General features: G+C 27.1%; 1 protein-coding gene across 1 annotated transcript in view; it reads left to right on the top strand.

The window, feature by feature from the left end:
* LOC122793121 (guanine nucleotide-binding protein G(q) subunit alpha) overlaps positions 1 to 7,500 on the top strand; it is a 2,223,046-nt gene that overhangs the window by 2,214,160 nt on the left and 1,386 nt on the right. The window lies entirely within an intron of this gene.

Genomic DNA, 7,500 nt, shown 5'->3' with positions numbered 1-7,500 from the left:
ATATTTTTTAATATATATATATTCATATATATAATGTTTTATATATTTTGTATATATATATAAATATGTATATGTTTATATATATTGTATTAATAATATGTGTGTATATAAAAATATATAATTATATTATAAAAAATTAAAATATAATATTATAATATGTATTATATATATATAATATATATATATATATATATATATATGTATATATTTTTATATATATTTTTAAAATATATATATATGTTAAAAGAAAATATTATATTATATGTATATATATATATATATTGTTATGTGTTTTTATTATATTATAAAATTTTATATGAAAATATTATTTATTATTATAGCATATGTTTTTAAAATTAAAATTTTAAAGTATATATATATTAAAATATATAAAATATATATATATTATATATATTAAAAATAATATGTTTATTATATATGTAAAATATATATAAAGTATATATATTTTTATTAAATTTTTATATATATATATAATATATGTGTTTTTAATTACATTCATATATTAATATATGTAAAAAATTAATATATATATTGTTTAAAATATAAAAAATAAAATAAAAAATAAAATTTTTTGAAAAATATATATTATATATTTTATAAAAAATAATAAAAATAAAAAAAAAAAAATATATATATATATATGTAAAAAAAAAATAAAATTTTATTTTATTTAAAAAAAATATATATATAAAAAAATTTTTAAAGGTTTTTAATATAATATAAAATTATATAAATAATATATTTATTTTTATGTTAAAAATATATATATTATATTAAAATGTAAAAAATATAAAAAAATGTTTATGTGTAAAATATATTAAAAAAAATATATATATTATAAAAAATTTTAAAAATATATATATTTTTATTAAAAATATTGTAGAAAAAATATATATATATATATTATATTAATTTTATATATAATATATATATTTTAATATATATATATTGTTATATTTTAATTTAAAATATATATTTTATATGTATATATAATATTTATTATATTAATGTAATATAATTTTTATTATATGTATATAATATATAATGTTGTATAAAATATTAAAAAATATATATATATATAAAATTTTATTTTTTAATTTTTATTTTTATAATAAATGATATATTTATTTTATTTTTATTTATTAAAAAAATTTTTATTTTTAATTTTATTATTAAATATATATTTATTGAAAAACATATATAAAAAAAATTTTTAAAATTTTTATAAAAAAAATTTTTATTTTGTAGAAAAAAAATATATATATATATATATATATGTATATATAATATATATATATATATATATATATATATATATATATATATATAATATATATGTAAATATGTAATATATTTTTATATATATATGTAAAAATATATATATATGTTTTTATATATATTTATATGTAAAATATAATAATATATATTATTATATATATTTTTATTGTATTTATATATATTATTAATTATAATTAATATTATATATGTGTGTTTAAAATATATTTATTAATTATTATAATATATATGTGTTTTGTGTATATTATAATATATTTTATATGTGTTTATATATATATATATATTTTATGTTGTGTTATATTTTTATATATATTATATATGTGTTTGTAAAATATATATATTTTTTTATATATATATATATATATTTTGTGTTATATATATATATATATATATTATTGTTGTGTGTTTTATATATATATATATATATATATATATATATATATATATATATATGTATTTTTATATTATATATATATATATATATATATATGTATATATATATAAATTATATGTGTTTTTTATATATGTATATATATTGTTTATATTATATAATATATATATTTGTTTTTTTTTTGTTTTTTGTATATATATATATATATTTTATATATATATATATATAAAAAATGTAAAATAATTATTTATGGGTTTTTTTAAAAAAAAAAATTAATGGTTTTTTTTTTGTTTGTATAAAAAATATTTTGTGGTAATTTGAAAATTTTTAATAGGAGTATAATATAAAATAAAAGTAATTTGTAATAATAGATGTTTGATAATTAATGGTAAAAAAAATTTAAATAAAATTAAAAAAAATATTTTTTAATTAAATTTTGTATTAGAAATTTGTTTTATTATATAAATATATGTATTTTATAAAAATTTGTTTTTTTGTTTTATTTTTTATATTTATATTGTATTTTGGGTTTTTTGGGGGTTTTTTAATTATATGTATTAATGTTTTTATTTGTGAAAAAGGGGTTTTTGTCATATTTTAAAAATATTAAATTTTAAAAAATTGATAAACAAAATAAATATTAAATTAAAAAACTATACCAATATTGGGTATGGTGTAATTATAAATATTTAAATAATAATAAATATTTTTGGTTTTAAAATAATAATTAGATTTTTTATTAAATTTTTTGGTTATTAAAAATATCTATAAGTGTTTTGTTAAAAAATTTAATAATTATTAATAAATTAAAGTGGTGATAAAATATTATATAATAAAAGGGGGTGTTGATTTAAAAAAATTTATTAATAAATTTTTATGATAGTTGATAAAAATTATTATTATTAATATTATAAAATTTATTTATGTTTTAAAATTTTTTTTGTATTAATGGTGGAAAAAATTAAGTTGGTGGTGTGTTGTGGGTGTGGTGTGTGTGGTTTTTATAATTAAATTTATTTTATTTTTATAATTTAATAAAAGGTAGAATTTTTAAGTTAAATTTCAAATTTTCCCCCCCTGAAAAAAAAAAAAAAGTTAAGGGGGTTTGTGGTTTGCTTTGCCAAGGAAAAAAGTATTTTTAGTAACCTTGAAAAAAATTTTAGCAGAGGGAAAACACCCAAAAACCCCATAAAGGAATTTTTAAAAAAGGATACCACTTTCCAGTTTTGAAAAATGATTTGGGGGTTACATTAAGGGCCAACAAAAACAAAACCCGGGGGAACAAAACCCCCAAAGAAATTAAAAGCAAAACCCTTTTGGTTAACTTTAAAAAGTGCTTACTTAGAAAGGGGGGTGTTCCTTAGTTTTGGGCCCAAGGGAGGGGAGCGGGGGGTTGCATTTCCCAAATTTTCCCCCCTTTTTTTGGGTTTTTGAATGCCTTTTGGGACCTGGTTTTTGCCTGCCAAAATTTTTTTTTTCCTGGGGGCTTGGTTTAAAAAAAAAAAAAAAAAAAAAAAAAAAAAATTAGAGATCAAAAAAAAAAAAAAAAAAAAAAAATAAAAAAAAAAAAAAAAATAAAAAAAAAAAAAAAAAAAAAAAAAAAAGAAAAAAAAAAAAAAAAAAAAAAGCAAAAAAAGAAAAAAAAAAAAAAAAAAGGGGGGGGGGGGGGGGGGGGGTGGGGGGGGGGGGGGGGGGGGGGGGGGGGGGGGGGGGGGGGGGGGGGGGGGGGGGGGGGGGGGGGGGGGGGGGGGGGGGGGGGGGGGGCCCTTTGGTTTTGGGGGAGAAACCAAAAAAATGCCAAATTAAATTCCCAAAAGGGAAATTAAAAAAAATCCCAAAAAAGGCCCCTTGGCCCTTTTTTCCCCGAAATTGTAAACTGGCCCAAAACTAAATACTTGGAGGAATTAAACAAAAGGCAAGTGATAGGCCACATAGTTGGGTACTGGTCAAAGTCACCATCTAGTAGGCCACATACTTTAAATAATGGCAATAACATCACTGTCTGCTAAAACTCACACCTGGGCCAAGGTTAGATCTTTGTCTGGATTAGACAGTCTTCCTTTGAGCTTATGCTGAAGAACACTACCCTCTATGAAGTAGTTTTAGTTACAAAGACACTGTTAGATAAGTTGCACTCCTCACATGAGAGAGTCCTACAAGTGGTAAGATAAGGAATGGATTATGGAGCCTCTCCACCACCTGAAAGAGTGCAGATGATTGATTTAACACAAAGGAGTTGTATCTAGATAGGAACTCTGCTGCTTATGATAGCTCTCGATAAACAATGTATTGCATGTCATGTCCAAGCTGGACTTCAGTGAGAAGACGCTGTCTGCATTTATGCTTGAACCTCCACTCCCTTCTTCTTTGTATTGCAGAGCCTGGTGGCAAACCAGGGCCAATGTAGAGTTAGGTGGATAGAATGTACTCAAGATGAAGCAGATAGTGCAGTAGATGATGATGAGCCTTTTTTATAACCTCTAGACAGCTTTATTTGGTCCACTGGTTGTGGTACTAATTTGAAGTGAAGAAGGCCATAGCAATTTCATCAACTGTTACAGCTTTCAAATTCCTACACTCCATGAATTCAAGATTGGGAGGCCGAACCCTGGAGGGGAACTGCAAAGTAAATGAGGTGGTAATCATGTCAAGGCACTGGTTGTACTTTCACAGCCAAGGACACCAAGCTGGGATATTTAGTCAACCATATGATCAAACTAATTGGGTAGCAGAGGGAAAGCACCCCAGAGAAGCTAAAACACCTTATAATAGGAATTCATTAACTAGACAGGCATACTCATCATCAGTCCAGAATTACTCAGAACAAACGTGCCATTTGGGAAGTTCAGCACTTAGCCAACAAGAAAGTCTGAAATCCTGAAGGAAGATCTTAATACCACCATGTTAATGGTAAGAGACGGCAAAACCCTGTGGCTTACTACTTTACTTGTAGCATACTCAGATAAGTTAGTAGATCTAGTTTTGACTCCAGGTAGGTGTAGCAGTGAGCAACAGATTGCATTCCCAACCCTCACCCTGTCTATCCTAGGGTGTTGAATCACAGCAATGTCTTGGGACACATGGTCTGCAAAATAAAGACCAAACTTTTCATCTTTCCTGGTCTCTGTAGTCTGTGGTAGACAACATGCCATACTTCAGAAATAAGATCAGGCTTGCTGCAGATGTATCTGGCACTAAACTGGATGGCACTTAGGGAAGCCAGTGAGACCCAGGTACTGTAAGGTTGACCCAAATGAATGTTGGAAGTCCTGGATAACATCACGTAGAGTAGAGACTCTTCTAAAGTGATGTTTGTCTCACATTGGTACCTGATCATCAGCACAACTACTGTGTTACGATGACCCAACTTAGCTGCATTACAGTATTTCTTGTACCCTCCTCTGTGCTATTTCAGTGCATTTCTACAACAAATAAGAAGGGCATCATTTGGAAGTTTCTTATTGCACAAGATGGAGGTCATAAGGTTATAATGCAATGTCTTGTGACATGAAAACATAAAATGTTTTCCTGTAACAGTATAACATCTGCTAAGGCCAAGTGTGAGATAAGTATATCTGCAACAAGACTTAACTTCTGTGCCCTAGCAATGGCAAGAGCTCAGAGAGGTGAGAGCTTAACAAATCAGAGAGTCGGAATCTAGTTGAAAAAATAACACAGGAGTAATACTTATCTGTTGGGACCTATCATTAACTAGTCCCTAAGGATGATAGCCACCCTGGGAATCACTCAGGAATGGTCCAACACTATAACAAAACCCTTCTGTCAACAAGTAGCAGACACTCCCGGGATCCATTTGACCAAAGTATGTAATCATTTCAGGATGCCACACTGTACAAGAGAATAATTATCCAAAACCAGGATCTTACTTTATAGATAATTGAATAAGTAGGTTGATCTGGCACAATCTGACTTGACAATCGCAGAAGAGGTTGTAAAGTGGTAGGCACTCATAAATGTCCATCAAGTAATTGGAGGTCTATAAAAACAAATTAGCATATTCCACAACAACTTTGTAATGCTACAAGTTAGCAGTCTTGATCAGATTTGGTGTACATTATTAAACAAACAAACAAAAAACTCTTGCACTTACAGGAGTGCCTTCAATGACTTAACTTTTGTAATTTTATGGTAGCTTTTTGGAGGCAGTTTTGCCATAGCAATTTTTTAAAGTGATGAACCAGGCAGCACCAACAGCCAAACTGGCACTAAAACTACACTATAATGGTTGTCCTAGAAGCCACAGAAGTGATAGGCGTAGAATCTTACCAAAACTGAAAGTCCAAAAAAAAAATCTAAACTCCAAGCTGTGCACAAAGTAATACAAAACTCAAGCAATCTAGCACAAAGCACTGATGAAACCTGGTAGGCTTGTCCGTATGTTCCAGAAGATAAGTAGTTATGCTAGGGTGAACAGATAAATAAAAATCCAAGAACCTTTTGCAGGACACAGAAAACAGGAAAATTGAGAAACAGAGCCACCATGTAAACTGAACTGTAAGTAAGATGATAAATTACCTGAGTGCTACGAAAAGAGGTGGCAGATTCAGATTTCTTAATTTTCTATTACTGGGGAAAAAAGGAAAATGTAGTTGGTTAATGCCAGACAAAGAAAAATTAAAAGACAAGCATGAAATGGCAATAAAAAGAAATGGCAAACAGTATTGACTGCAACAATCAAACTTGTTTACCTGCTAAAAATAGTGAATGCAGGACACAAGTAGGATGACTCATCTAAAGTACGATAAATATGATTTGTAACGTAAGAGAAAATTAAAATAAAACAGATTCACAGCTAAAACACTTCTTTGCACTGGGCTAGGCAGTCATCATCACAATTTTGCCCTTCGCATTTATAAAGCCGAATGAACAGTCCACAGGTGTAACTGGATTTAAAATTACTGTGCTCCAGCAGATCTTGTAACTTTGCTTTTCCCATGAGTATGATAGTACTGTTTAGGAATGTTAGTCTACTGTGGCAATGTTCAAAGATAGTACAGTTGTTGGGAAGAATACTTACCATATCAGTAGATTGTCAAAGGTTGATCACTGTAACAGTGAAACTACTTTGCTGTTTAGAAAGGTGTAAATAGATTTTTCTGTTCTTGTGGTATATTTACACTGCTATGCTTGTGTAAACAGAATTTTAAAACAGAATAGTTTACTACAGTTGTGAGTTCCTATGTGGACCTTAGGGGAGTCAGAGAAATGAAGAAAATTCCTAGCAATCCTGACTTTATATGGGAGCTTTGTACACTATCCAGTTTTTGAAGGCATGCAAACATGAGACCACAACATTGGTCTTTGTAATGACTGGAGCACAGATGGTGCAATTTGCAGTCAGGAATGAAACTGGATAAGGGGGATACATTTCAAATGCAATTATTTACTTTTAAAGTGACCACTCCTCAAAAATTCATGTCATGATAAATATACTTACAGCTGTACTTTCCCTTTTCAAGTTATCTAGCTCTAGATGTGGTAGAAGTATATATATCTTTCTGTTTTGCTTTATATAGTTATCCTTACAAATTGCTCATATTGTTTACATCTGCTCACCAGGGTTGACCAATCAAAAGATTCCTTCATCTCTTTATTGGTGTAGTCAGACTTCAGTAGCAGTGTTCATTATTCGAATGGGACTGAAAGTCAAGTTTAGAAAATTACAATTGCAAGCTTGTCTGTGTTGACAAAAAAACACTGCATACAGCAGTTTTTTTACATTACGTTATATCTGTATTTGTGTATTTAAAAGAATAACCAGTTTAAATTGT

This window comes from Protopterus annectens, chromosome 2.part0 (genome assembly GCF_019279795.1).
Source record: "Protopterus annectens isolate FY-2018-M chromosome 2.part0, PAN1.0, whole genome shotgun sequence".
Lineage (NCBI taxonomy): Eukaryota > Metazoa > Chordata > Ceratodontiformes > Protopteridae > Protopterus > Protopterus annectens.
This window is presented reverse-complemented; position numbering and strand designations above follow the sequence as displayed.